The sequence below is a fragment of the Miscanthus floridulus genome, chromosome 4 (genome assembly GCF_019320115.1).
Source record: "Miscanthus floridulus cultivar M001 chromosome 4, ASM1932011v1, whole genome shotgun sequence".
Taxonomy (NCBI): Eukaryota; Viridiplantae; Streptophyta; class Magnoliopsida; order Poales; family Poaceae; genus Miscanthus; species Miscanthus floridulus.
In genome coordinates this window covers 11761701-11775452 of record NC_089583.1, presented here as the reverse complement: position 1 = coordinate 11775452, position 13752 = coordinate 11761701, and positions in this window count along the sequence as shown.

Below are 13752 nucleotides of genomic sequence, written 5' to 3'. Positions count from 1 at the left end.
TTCCTTCTTGCTGTACCAACCACTTCTTTACAACGGAACACAAGTTCTGATCAGCAGGATCAGCTTGGAGATGCCAGGACAGGCCGACAGAACCTAGTTTTGGATGACTAGGTGAGTCTAACAAGGAACTAGATCGAAAGTTGGAAACAATCAGACTCTAGTAAAAAGAGTTTGGAACACAATGCCGGTAAATGTCAATTTATCTACATTAAAATATTAAGCTTCCAGGTTTAATTGTGCCATGGTCATTGCATTCTTTTTAGCTGCCAAAGCTATAGTTAAATTCTAGCTTGTACTTTGAGTAGCAAAGTTGAAGTGTGTGATCCAGAAATCAAAACACCAAGGCACCAAGCAATGCAATTGGTAAGGTTTCTGCTTGGATAAAATGGTGGTGCACTCTTTTATATCTATGTAACAGATTGCATTCATGAACACATCTTAACAGTAGACTAAATCAAGCACCAAACTGACATAAAACATATTTCAGTTTCCTAAATATAATTTTAAAAAATTATGGTTCTTCTATTGGGACCAACTAAAAACCTTTAGTAGATGATATTATTCCAACTTAGCATATGGACATAAGGTGCCAAATTTCTTTTGGCTATCAGGCAAAAAGGAGAAACGAATTTTAAATCTCCACAAGAACAATTAGAAGCTCAGATAAATTAGTCAAATACAATAATTTTGTTGGGATTTTCTGACACTGAAATATGACTTGTAGCCTATTTGAATAGCAACACATGGAATTGCTAGAGTTTGGTTTTACAGTAATAGATAGAATTCTCTGAAAGAGATAATGAACTTTTACTATATACACACTTTTTCAAGAGATAACTTACTTCTAACGATCACACTCTTTCAGTAAAGCTGTTGCATACAATGGAGCGGCAACAGCAACACCAAAAAACAGCATCAAGCATAGCTTCTCCAACTGTGGATTTGAGATTGCAATATAAGACAGCACAACAAAATAACAGCTCCCAAGGACAACAGAGTTTTTCTGCACAAAACAAAGTTAGCACCCAGCAAGAACTGTGTAATAAAAAACATAGCAATCTACTGCCAAGAATTTGGTGCAAACATAAAAGAGAAAAAAATAACTTTGTGCAAAAAGGTACAGTGGAAAGGCAAATTTTACTTTTACTTCATCATTTGAATGTAGTATTGACTTGATACAGATCCTGGACCAAACACCCCCCCCCCCCCCGCCACCCCCACCACCCCTAGAATTCCCTAATTAACAGTGTTTAAAAAAATGGTGCTAGGAATGCTAGGATGGTACTAGCTTAAAAAAGAAAGATCGATTTTGTACAGAAGTTGTACATTCAACAGTCGAATGGTGTGCGTTACAGTCGAATGGTGTATTACTACACTTGTATTTTTTGATTGCCTCTCATCTGGGTACAGCTGTAGCATCTGTTCGTACACACACACGTCCACGCAACACACGCACACAACTCACACGACCCGTGTACAAACAAACCTATAATTACACCTAGATCTGAAGACCGCGTCCTTCTTGAGATCACTGAAATCCTCTGAATTCGTAGGCGACGAGTACGTCATGATCCCATTGTGGCATCACGTGTGAGAGGCTGCAAATATTGGGGAAAAACCCCGGTGGAAAAACATGAGTCGAGCACAACTCGAACCCACGACCGGCCGCTCCACCACCCGGAGCATTTGCTGCTCGAGCTACGGGTCGATCCCTGTTGACGAAATATGGTCGGCAATCTACCTAGGGGTATGCCCAAGGTAGTAGATTGTCGGCAGACAGATGCGCAAGCCACAAACAAGACGGTGACGCAAGACAGACACGTGGTTTTATCCAGGTTCGACCACCAAGAAGGCGTAATACCTACATCCTACGTCTGATTGTATTGTTGTATATCAATGAGAGATATTTTTTAGAGGGGTCCCCTGCCCGCCTTATATAGTCCGGAGAGCAGGGTTATAGATCTGGAAACTAATCTTAGCCAGTTACAATTGCCATAGGTGGCCGAATAAGGATTTCTATTCTAACCGACCAGGATCTTGCTTAATTGCTAAATCTATCTTGACTTCTTACGCGGGACTCCGAACATGTTGGCCGGGCCGCGCGTCGTCCTTTGGTGGACCGGACCCTCTGATCTGGGCTGGCCCAAGCCTAGCCATAAGGGTATAGGGGTCAATACCCCCACAGCTAGTCCCCGAGCACCATGTATTATGCTGCGACACGCCATTTTAACCTTCTCCGAACATTGAGGCTTGAGTTCTTGACGTCTCTGACCACCGTATTCAATCGGAGATGTAGGTTGTCCAAAGAATGTGTGGTGCTCTTAAGAAAAAAGAAAAAGACTTCTATCCTAGGAAGTGTGCCCACTTGTATCTCTGAAAAGAAATGTAAGTGCGTCTCGAAGCGTAGCGTCCTTAATCATCATAAGCGTAGTAGTCAAAAAACAAACACATTCACCACAAGGTGAAGTGTGCCCACTTAGTCCCCGAGCCTGGTAGTAGGTGACGTAGGCACATGGTGCCAGGGTCCAAAAAGAATTTCCACTGGAGTTAAAAATTCAATCGTCTTACAGGCGATACGAGATGCATCGACAGTTGCATCGTACCGATGTAGTCCCCGAGCTTGCTGGAAGGCGAAGTATGAGCCTTGTAGCAAGGTCTAAATAAATGTCTCTCAACTGTATGTGAGTACAAATCACATGTAGCCGAGGAGAACAGTCTCCGAGCAGTGGTCGGGACAGTTCCCGAGCACGATAGTAATCCTAACAAATCAGTCAAAGCATAGGGGTCGATTAAATAAACACATTTACCGCAAGGTGAAGTGTGCCCACTTAGTCCCCGAGCCTGGTAGTAGGTGACGTAGGTACGTGGTGCCAGGGTCCAAAAAGAATTTTCACTGGAGTTAAAAATCCAATCATCTTACAGGTGATACGAGATGCACCGGCAGGTGCATCGTACCGATATAGTCCCCGAGCTTGCTGGAAGGCGAAGTATGAGCCTTGTAGCAAGGTCTAAATAAATGTCTCTCAACTGTATGTGAGTACAAATCACATGTAGCCGAGGAGAACAGTCTCCGAGCAGTGGTCGGGACAGTTCCCGAGCACAGCAGTGGTCGGAGCAGTCCTCGAGCACGGAAGTGGTCTGGGCAGTCCCCGAGCATAGAAGTGGTCTGGGCAGTCCCCAAGCACGGCAGTGGTCAGAGCAGTCACCAAGCACGATAATGGTCAGAGCAGTCCCCGAGCACAAGACATGCAGCGAAGAAAAGAACGCCTCTTGTATTATTATTTGGTGTATTTATGTATCTTCTTACTTTGTCAAGTCCAATCTGACATGCCTGGTCAAAAAAGTAGACGGGTATAGCACGTCACACTGTCTTCTTGTCCTTTCTATCAAACAGTCGCTTGGCACCTATAAGGAGGTGCGTCAGTGTGGGCCCTCTCACACTAGCAACGAAGAGGCGCGTACACTGGTAACGAAGGGGCGCGTTTATTGGCGTAGATCTCGAGGTTGTGAAAACAACCATCTACGGTGCGTGCGCATGTCTCCCAAGAATCTCGGGCGGACAAAACGGCGAAACTCTTGGTTATTTATAATATAGAACTGGTAAGTTATTTTTTACCGATCCCCATTACCATTCGCCGCCGCAGCCTTCTTCATCCTCTTGCCAAACCCTATACCTCCAAGATCATCACTAATCACCCCTCCACCGTATCCACCCCTTTAGCAAGGATAGATTAATGGTGAAGAGAGACGCCTAGAAGAAAGCCGGAGTCATGGTGAAGGAGTGGTGGAAGTCAAGGAGCAACGAGCAGACCATCGAAGACCTCGTCACCATGGGAGTGCCCCACAACAAGGCACTCGTAGGATGGTGCGCCAGAAGGAGAAAGCTACCCCGATCCACAACCAGGTGAGATTGTGGTTTTCGAGGATTTCTTCAAGCGGGGTTTTGGGGTTCCGGTGCACCCTTTCCTTCAGGGGCTCTGTTTGTATTACGAGATTGGGATTTGCAATCTGCATCCCAACTCGATTCTTCTTGTCTCCACCTTCATCCATCTTTATGAAGCATATGGTGGCTTCCAACCCCATTTCGACCTCTTTCGTCATCTTTTCTATCTGTGGAAGAAAGGAAGCGGCAGCTCGAAGATAGCCAGAGGCGTATACCTCAATCTGCATGACGGGATGAAGGCTCAGTACTTGCACTGCCCTTGGAACACATCACTGGATGACTGGTACAAGAAGTGGTTCTACATCCATGAAGAGCCGAACACGATCACCCTGTGCGACGTGGGGTTCATCCCGGAGAAGAAGAACAGCTGGTCGGAGAAACCCGAGCACTTAGAACAGATCGCAGAACTACTTGGGATGATCCTGTGGGAGAAACTGGATGGTCCAAGCGTGGTTGGGAACTTCATTAGCCAAAGGATCTAGCCCTGTCAGAGGAGGGTACATCATGGCTATGAATACCAGGGTAGCTCAGATCCAACGAGGACTAGGAAAGAGGCGCTTGACAAGATCAAAGTCAAAGCTAGGATTGGAGAGCTATTCAACTTAGCTGATCCAAATTATGTCAGATTGGGCGACATCGAGCACGCTTTCAAGCTCGCCCGACCTCCCCCAAAGGTAAATCATTCTGCCTTGTACCCGTAGTGTTACGTTGTAACAGAAACTTACTATGTTATCGCCTGTATATTTGTCAGATTAATGGTCGTGATAGAGTAGTAGTGTTCGTGTCTCCACCCCCTGGCGTAGAGTGGCCATAAGTTGCCGGCCCAACCACCTAGACCAGCACCAGGATCGAAGACGTCGACTGGGCGGTGCTCGGAGTTGGAGAGGAGGCAACAGTCAGAGCTGTTGGCAAGCGGCCGATGGCCAGCAAGCGTCGTCAGGCCATCTTCCCACTGTCAGATGATGAAACAGAGGATGCAGACATCTTTCGACTCATCCCTCGAAAGAGGAGGAGACAACTGGAGTCGACGGAGCAGGGTGGCTCCTCCGTGCCAGTAGGGATCGCATCACCGACCACTGCAACGCAGAGGACGAGCGGCCAAGGGGTCGAGCACCAAGCCCCGGCGCTGGTACTGGTCGTGGAAAGAGACCCGGTGACACCTACAGAGCGCGTGGAGCAAGCATGGACGAAGAGATGCACCTTCGCCACATCATTCCGTGCTTCCAAGCTGTAAGTATTTGTAACCTTGATGTAAGCTTGCAATTTATATTTGAATACTATTGCCCTCTTGACTTATCTCTGATACATTAGGTCGACATCCACCAAAAATCCCGATCAGCTAGTCGGATGCAGCATGGCTTCGCCAGCAATGGTGGAGAGAACTGCCCAGCAACCAGCCGTGGAGGAACCTATAGAAGAAAATCCGCCGAAACCTCAGCAGACGAGCGGCCAGATGACAGTCCCCGAGTAGCTGGTCGAGCAGGGAGCCAAGCTAAGTTCAAGTGCTCCGAGCACTAACCCTACTGAAGGGGATACTTCGGCGCCAAGGGGATCAGACCAAGCCGAGGAGCAACGGCCGGAGGTGGCACAGAGCACGCTTGCCGATGCTACAGCTCATGGGAAAGCCATAGTGATCGCAGATACTACAAACTCTAGACCAGCGCCGCTTCCTAAATAAGAGGCCGGAGAGGACGAAGTAGAAGAGGTCCTTGGCCATCCCCAAGACAAACGACAACATGTATATGTGTTACGCTGGCGGAACGACCAGTGGGTTATGCATGAGGAAATCCCAGAGGTCGAAGAGACCATGAAAGTTGAACAAGCGGCAAAACGTCTAGTGACGGAAGTCCAGGTATGTTTGGCTTGACCACTTGATCTTGCTATCCAGTTGACTTTTCTGACTTAGCTTTTTTACATGCAGGACTTGATGAAGACCGCAAGGTACCGAAAAAGGTGTTTCGACCAGATTGAGGGGATCACAGCAAGCAATAGAGAACTGGCAGCCGAGGTGGAATGCTTGCGCCACCAAATTGAAGCTGCCAACCAAGAAAGGATAGAACAAGAGGCACAAAACCAGAACCTAGTCGTCTAGCTCAGTAACAAAGAGCAGGAAAAAACAAGTAAGTTGTCATTTTATCACAGCAAGTGCATGACACGTGTTGCTGCATTATTGGTAGTAACAACTGTAGTGCAGGCTTAGAAGCCGAAGTAGTCTGTCTCCAAGAGGAGAATAGCCGTGTGGCCGTAGAGTGTGGTCGCCTGAAGGAGGACAACGAGAAACTGGCGCGCGACCAGTCTCAACTCCAGGACCGCACAACTAAGATGAAGGAGTAACTGAAAAGTAAGTGTTCCAGACCACCTTGCTCACTCTGTTGCCTGCCTTATCTTGTCGTGGCGTGACATTTCAATGTCTTGTGTGGTTTGTAGTTTTAAAAGTCAATGCTAAGAAACATCTAGAAGCTATGATGAAAGATTGTGACGGCTGGAAGGCGCGATGCCTAGAGACCACTGAGGATCGGGACACATGGAAGAACCGGTGCCAGGAGGTGGCAACTGGCATCATGCCCATCCTCGACCTTATCGACCCAACGCTTACAGAGGAAGTGCCAAGGACGTCGTAGCTCGGACTGGTCGAGAGGTGCCGAAAGGCATGGGGATTGTTCCAAGAGTTTGTGAAGGAGGCGGGTGAGTACACAGGTGCACATATGCTAAGCATGGTGCGTGCCCACTACCCCCTGATCGACCTCAAACGCCTAGAGGCTGGGTACCCAAAGGAGGTAGACCCAGACAAGGCTGAGGAGCTTTGGATGACCCAGCTGGACCTATCTTCAAAGATAATTGGCGACATTAACCTATGTGGAGGTGGGACAACACCTGTACAGGGTATGCCATCGACAAGTCAGTTGGAAACGCCATCAGTTGCGAGCCAACCGACAAAACCTGCAGTCTCGACCAGCCAGGCATCGGCGAGGCCATCCTCTTTAGCTCGACCAGTACAAGAGTCCTCGAGACTCAAGCAGAATATCAGAAGTAGCGAGCAGCGGGTGTCGCATGCCCTGACCAGCCAATAGAATAGGCTAGAGCTGTAGAAGAAGGACATAGTTATGTTATTGTAAACTTGGGCCTCTTCAGGCAAGCTTGTAATAACGTAACTGTATATCATCATAAGCTTGTTTGCTTTTGTATAAAACATATTTAAGCTTGAAACTCATGTTGGTGTAACTAAGTGAGAACATGTTAACGTTCTGTTTAGTTGTACCATTGTACTCGACACGTCATCCTAAAAAGTTTGTGCGGCCCTAGTTTGCCATGTGGTTGGAGTGTGAGGTGTGTGACCTATGCACACGTAGATGCAGACAAGTCAAACTAGGGTGGACCTGCTGATCACCCATAGCGTAGAGAGCGGATCCCATGCACGTATTAGGAGGAACCGGAGACAGGGCTTGCTCCGAAAACCGTAGAAGGAATGGTGGTCGGCTTTCACTGGCTAAGTTAGAATAACCGTAAAATTCGAAGTGACACATTAGAGTGGTCGGAGAAATCATAATAGCTTTATTGAAGTAAATCGAAAGTACAAGAGGAGTACATATCTCAATAGTTAAGCATAGAAACGCATAAGCTTGTCGATATGCCATGAATTTGGTACGTCCGTACCGTCCAGGTGAGCTAACCTGTAAGACATTGGTCGTGTGACTTCCTTGATCATGAAGGGCCCCTCCCATGGGGTTGCGAGTTTATGGACACCAGCCTGATTCATCTTCCACTTTAGGACCAGGTCCCTGACCACGAAGAACCGCTCTTTAACGTTCTTGTTGTAGTACATGCGCAAAACAGCAAGGTATTTTGCTGTACATACACAAGAATCGAGCCGCTTCTCTTCTGCACTATTCACTTCTAGCTCTCGTACTTCATTGACCTTGCCCTCGTCGAAGTTCTCTACCCGTGCTGATCTGAAAGCTATATCTGCTAGGAGGACTGCCTCTGCACCGTAAACCATAAAGTATGGTGAGACGCTGGTGTTACGACTAGGCAGAGTTCTGATGCCCCAGACCACGGCTGGCAACTCTTTGAGCCATCTTCTGGGAGCTTTGTCATTTTCTCTATACATCCTCTTCTTCAATGCGTCCAAGATTATGCCGTTTGCCCGCTCGACTTGCCCATTAGCTCTAGGGTGCGCCATCGAGACGTATTTTACTACTATGCTCCTTTCATCGCAGAAGTCCCAAAAAGCGTTCTCGGTGAACTGAGTACCCAGATCAGTAATAATGCTGTTGGGTATGCTGAAACGATGGATGACCTGGTCGAGGAACATGACAGCCTTTTCTGAGGATGCCTATACCAGAGGCATGTATTCTATCCACTTAGAAAATTTGTCGATCAGTACAAAGACGCATGTAAATTTCCCAGGAGCCGGTTTGAAGGGTCCGATCATATCCAGTCCCCAGCATGTGAAGGGCCAAGAGGCTGGTATTGTCTGGATCTCATGTGCTGGTATGTGGATTCTCTTGGTGAAGAACTGACAACCCTCACAGTGGTGGACTAGCTTCTCTGCGTCGGCTACTACTGACGGCCAATAGAACCCTGCTCGGAAAGCCTTACCGACCAGTGTTCTTGAGGTTGCGTGGTTGTCGCAGGAGCCAGAGTGGATTTGGTCCAGGAGATGTCCGCCATCCTCCTGGGTTATACACTTCATCAAGATTTCCTCCTTTGCGTTCTTGTGCCATAACTTGCCATCGACGAGCAGGTACTGCTTACTACGACGCATCAGGCGCTCGTTTTCTGTCCGATCAGTGTATCCGCTGCCATCTGTTAGGTACTTGATGAAAGGTATTCTCCAGTCAGGCTCATGAGTGGTCGAAGGCGGCTCGGTGGTGCTCGACACCGGAACCGTAGCCACCAATTGCTGGTCTGGAGGCTTGTTGACCGTGGAATCTTCCTCTTCGATGGAAGGCGTGAGCAGGTCTTGGACGAATACACCATGTGGGACTTTGGCTCGGGATGATCCTAACTTTGATAGCGCATCCGCTGCTTGATTTTTGTCCCAGACCACGTGTATGTACTCGATGCCATAGAACCTGCCTTCCAGCTTTCTGATCAATTTGCAGTATGCATCCATCTTTTTGCTGGTCATGTCCCAATCCTTGTTGAGTTAGTTGATGACCAGAGCCAAGTCTCCGTAGACATAGAGACGTTTAACGCCGAGCTCAACCACAATGCGCAAACTATGTAGGCATGCTTCGTACTCGGCGGCATTATTAGATGCTGGGAAATAAATTCTGAGGACGTACCGGAGCTGCTCCTTGGATGGTGACACAAAAAGGACTCCTACTCCTGCGCCGTCAATGTTGAGAGAGCCATCGAAGTACATCATCCAATACTTGTCGGACCCCGGAGAGGTAGGCGCGCTTAAGTCTGTCCACTCGACGATGAAATCGACGAGTGCCTGAGACTTGATTGTAGTACGGCTTGCGAATTCCAAGGAGAAGGGGCATAGCTCCATTGCCCATTTGACGATGCACCCGTTCGCATCCTTGTTGCTAATGATGTCTCGTAGAGGGTACTCGGTCATGACCATCACACGATATCCGTCGTAATGTTTTAACTTTTGGGATGTTATTAGTATGATGTAGATCAACTTCTGAATCTATGGGTACCTGGTCTTGGACTCATTGAGTACCTCACTAATGAAATAGATTGGTCGCTGTACCTTGTAGATGTGGCCAGGCTCGTCGCGCTCGACCACCATGGCTAAGGCTGGACGAAAAACTCGAAGCTCGTTAGCTCGCTCGGCTCGTGGCTGGCTCGACTCGGCTCGGCTCGGCTCATTATGATAACGAGCCGAGCCGAGCTAAGATTTTAGCTCGTTAGCTATAACGAGCCAACTTGAGCCAGCTCGCGAGCCGCTCGCGAGCTAAACGAGCCAAGCTTCCAGGAAAAAAAGTATCAAAACTTGTATTAGTTTTTCTATTACTTCATGTCTTGCACTTTACAATTGACTGGTAACTGGTCTAGACCCTATAAATTGACTGGTAACTGGTCTAGATGCATTTCTTTTGTATTATTATTATTCTCAAACTTTAGATAAATGCAAATATTAAATTTTGTGTATTTTTTATACCTGGCTCGCGAGTTTAACGAGCCAGCTCGAGCTTTTAACGAGCCGAGCTGAGCTGGCTTTCTAGCTCGTTAGGATAACGAGCCGAGCCGAGCTAGCTCGTTATCTTAACGAGCCAGAACGAGCCGAGCCCAAACGAGCCGAGCTGGCTCGTTATCCAGGGCTAACCATGGCCGTGTGTAACACCTCGGGTGTTTAAATATTAAAATCTGACATGTCATCATATGCATTGCAAAGCATTTGACATTTGGCGAAAACTTTGATGTGCATTTACTAAAACAAGTTTACAATTGTGTAATGAGTGTTGAATTGTATTGTTTGACTCAAGTTCAAAGTTTGTCTGGGTTTTGAATTTTTCGAGAAAACCCCGCTTTTCAACATGTAAACCCTACCCTGAAAATCCATTTCAAAATCTAAGCATATTTTGAGGTTGGGCCCAAAAGCAAAAGTGTAGAGCTTGGCAAGTTATACAAAGTTTGTTTTTGGAGTTTTTGAAGTTGTTTAGAAAATTTTTGAGTAAATCAAAAAGGCGTAATTCGGTAAATTTCCCTATTTAAATTCAAAAGTTCATTTTAAAATCTAGACCGAATTAGGAGATGGTTATAAAAGCAAAGTTATAGAACTTTTGATTTTGAACAACTTTTATTTTTGGAGATTTTTGAGTTGTTATGAAAATTTGAGTGTAAATTGTGAAATTTGGCGAATGGCAAACTTGTAATTACTGTGAACAGTGTTCACCGCTTGCTCTACACCGCCGGCGAGCTTCGGCTTGCTTCCAGTCGCGCGCGTGGCCGTCTGGGCATCGCGTTGGCGCGCTGAAGGCTTCGTCGTGGCTTCCTTGCGCTTCTTTGGCTGTCCTATAAAGCTCTGGAGCCGCCGCCGTTCTTCTTTCTTCGCTCTCTGTTTTTCCCGTCGCCGCTGCTCCACTCCGGCGAGCCCGCACCGTCTCCCTAGCGCCGTGGTCGTCTTGGTAAAGGCCATTCCAGTTCCGTCTTTCTCTTGCGCATCCACCTAGCCAATTATGGTTGGCTGATTTCGCCGGGACCTCGCTGACCACACTCTTCTTCCTCGTGGCCGGTAGAGTCCCCGTCGAGCGAGCGCCGTCGTGGCCAGTACTCTACGGTGAGCTTCTGATCTCGGGAAGCATTGTTTCAGCTTCTCCGTGATGCCGTGGTGCTTAATATCTTGTTGATTACTCGTTTTGTCCACCACAGTCACTGGAACACCGCCGTCGTCATTGCTCGCACCGCCGTGATCGCTGTGAACGCCGCCCCGCTTCACCATTGCTTCTCCAGCCTTAATTCTTGCTTGAACGTGTTCGTGGTGAGCTACTGGACCTTCCCATGCCCTCTGTTTCCCCGTTTTTGGCTTCGTTTCGCCGGCGTAGCACTGCCGTGCCACCACGTCCGCCATGGCCGACGCCAAGTTCGTAACTCGTAGTAATTCGTCTAGCTAGTGCCTTCAGTCGATGCGCCGTGATGATGTGGTCATTTTGGTACCTTGACCGTCGCCTTTGGACTCACCGTCGGTGAGTTTGCGCCGATCAGCGCCGTCGTCGTCGTAGTCAACACGCAGGAGGTAGAAGATGACAGGTGGGGTCCGATGTCAGTGACTCAGCGTTCAAATGGATTTTTCTATTTTCAGATTTGAATGAATAGTGTCTGTTTTTGTTATTTTTGTGTAGATTTATTTAGAGCTCCAAAAATTATGAAAATTTTTGTGTGACTTCTCTGAGATGTATAGTATTTAAGAAAAATATGAAATAGTGTTTTTCAGTAAGTTTTAAATGTGATAAAAATTGCTCAATTTATTCATAAATGGATTTCCAGGATTTTTCTAGGCTTATTTATTTATCCAAAAATTATGAAAATTGTTTTGCTACTTAGTTATCATGTAATGAACATGTACTAAAATTTTGGGCTCAATTAGAATAAGTTGATTTATTTCATAATTTTGAATTAAATAATTAATTCATAAAAGCAAATAGTAACCTTTAGTGATTTAGGTTTTGTTTGGAATTTTGGATTGAGTGATGACCTTGGGTCATTTGTTGATAATGATCCTTGGCAGTGGATGTATGTGTTACGAAAAAGATTTAGTTTGTTTGACTTATAACTGTACCGCGAAGGAAAGTTGTATTCAAATTACTAATTTTTGTATCCATCATCGAGCATCATATTTAGTATTCCGCATCATGTTGAACATGGCATTGTTATTACGTGTAGTGAACGAAGGTAAAAACATGGTAGTTAATCAAGCTGTTGAAGTGGTTCATCCGTCTGTTGAGGTCGGATCGAATCCTTGTGTATCGTCGCAGGAACCGGACTTTTCCGTCAACGAAGGCAAGCCCCGGATGCATACAACCCTACCTTGTGTTTTATAAATTAATTTCGCTTTTGCTTTTCGTTACTGCATTAAGTGATTAGGAGTTAAGTAAAAGCCTAATTGGTGCATTACCACCCTTGTTATTCCATATTTACCATATTACCAGTTTTAAACTCATATATGCCTAGTCTTGCTTAGCTATGCGTAGAACGATGAAAGTCGGGTGACTACCTGCCACCCGCAAGTTACAAATGGAACATTGGTTAATTATGTTAGCATGTGATATGGGAATGTGGAGTAATAAATCTAGACCGGGCGGACTCGGTGTGTGTGAGCCACAGGACATGGAGGTCTTGTGAGCGGGTTCTTTCCGCCGGTGTCGATTAAGGCACGTCCGTTGTTGAATTGTATGAGGTGAGAATTTATAGTACTAACCACATACTCCGGTAAGCCTGAACTTGGCAATTCTATTACGAGAATGGCTACTGACGCACTGGGAGTGGAGAGATGGTGGGAATAGCGTGTACCCACGTGGCCATGGGCTGGAATGGTGGAGTACTGTGTTCTCAGGTGGCGCGGACCCGTTCTTATTTTAGAGGATCCGAGGGTAGGTTGGTATATGGAGGTCAGGGACCTGCATATGTCGTGTGGTCTGGAATCCCCAGCTGGGTTTTAATCGGTTCGAATCGTCGTTGCTCCTCGGTTATGGAGACTCAACTCACTGTTCATCATCGTAGAATTAATAACCAGAACTTGAATAAGGCTTGTGAAGGTGTTGGATATGAAGTTTCATGATCTCAGTGCGGATCGTGTCAGCTTTGTATATAATTCTCGAGAAGTTTTCTATATAAAGAATGTTGTTAAAAGATCTTTTACGCAAAAGAACTTTGATCATTGTTAAAACTATACCTTGAATCTCTGAGCCTGCATTACTGAGTTTATCAGTTAATATTTCGGATAAGTCTTGTTGAGTACCTTTGTACTCAGGGTTCGTTGACCCCTTGTTGCAGGTGAGTCTCATGAGCAGATCTGTTTTGGATCGTGCTGCATGACTATCGTTCGTTCTGACGACGAGAAGTAAATGTGTGATCCTTGGGCAGGATGTTTATCTTGTGTGTTAAGTATATGTTAATTATAACACTCCACTACTACTATGGTTTGTAATATTTATCGAACTTAGTTTGTAAGGTTTGAAACAACTGGTTTGTAAACTATGTTATCGTAAGACTTCCGCTGTTTTTACTCTGGTTTTGATATTTGAATAAATATTGTAATACTGCAATGACTCTGTAACGTGATCCTGCTCGGAAATCGTGGATGATTCGGGGTTCCCCGAGGACACCCGACAGTCTTTTTAAGTTAATGGAAA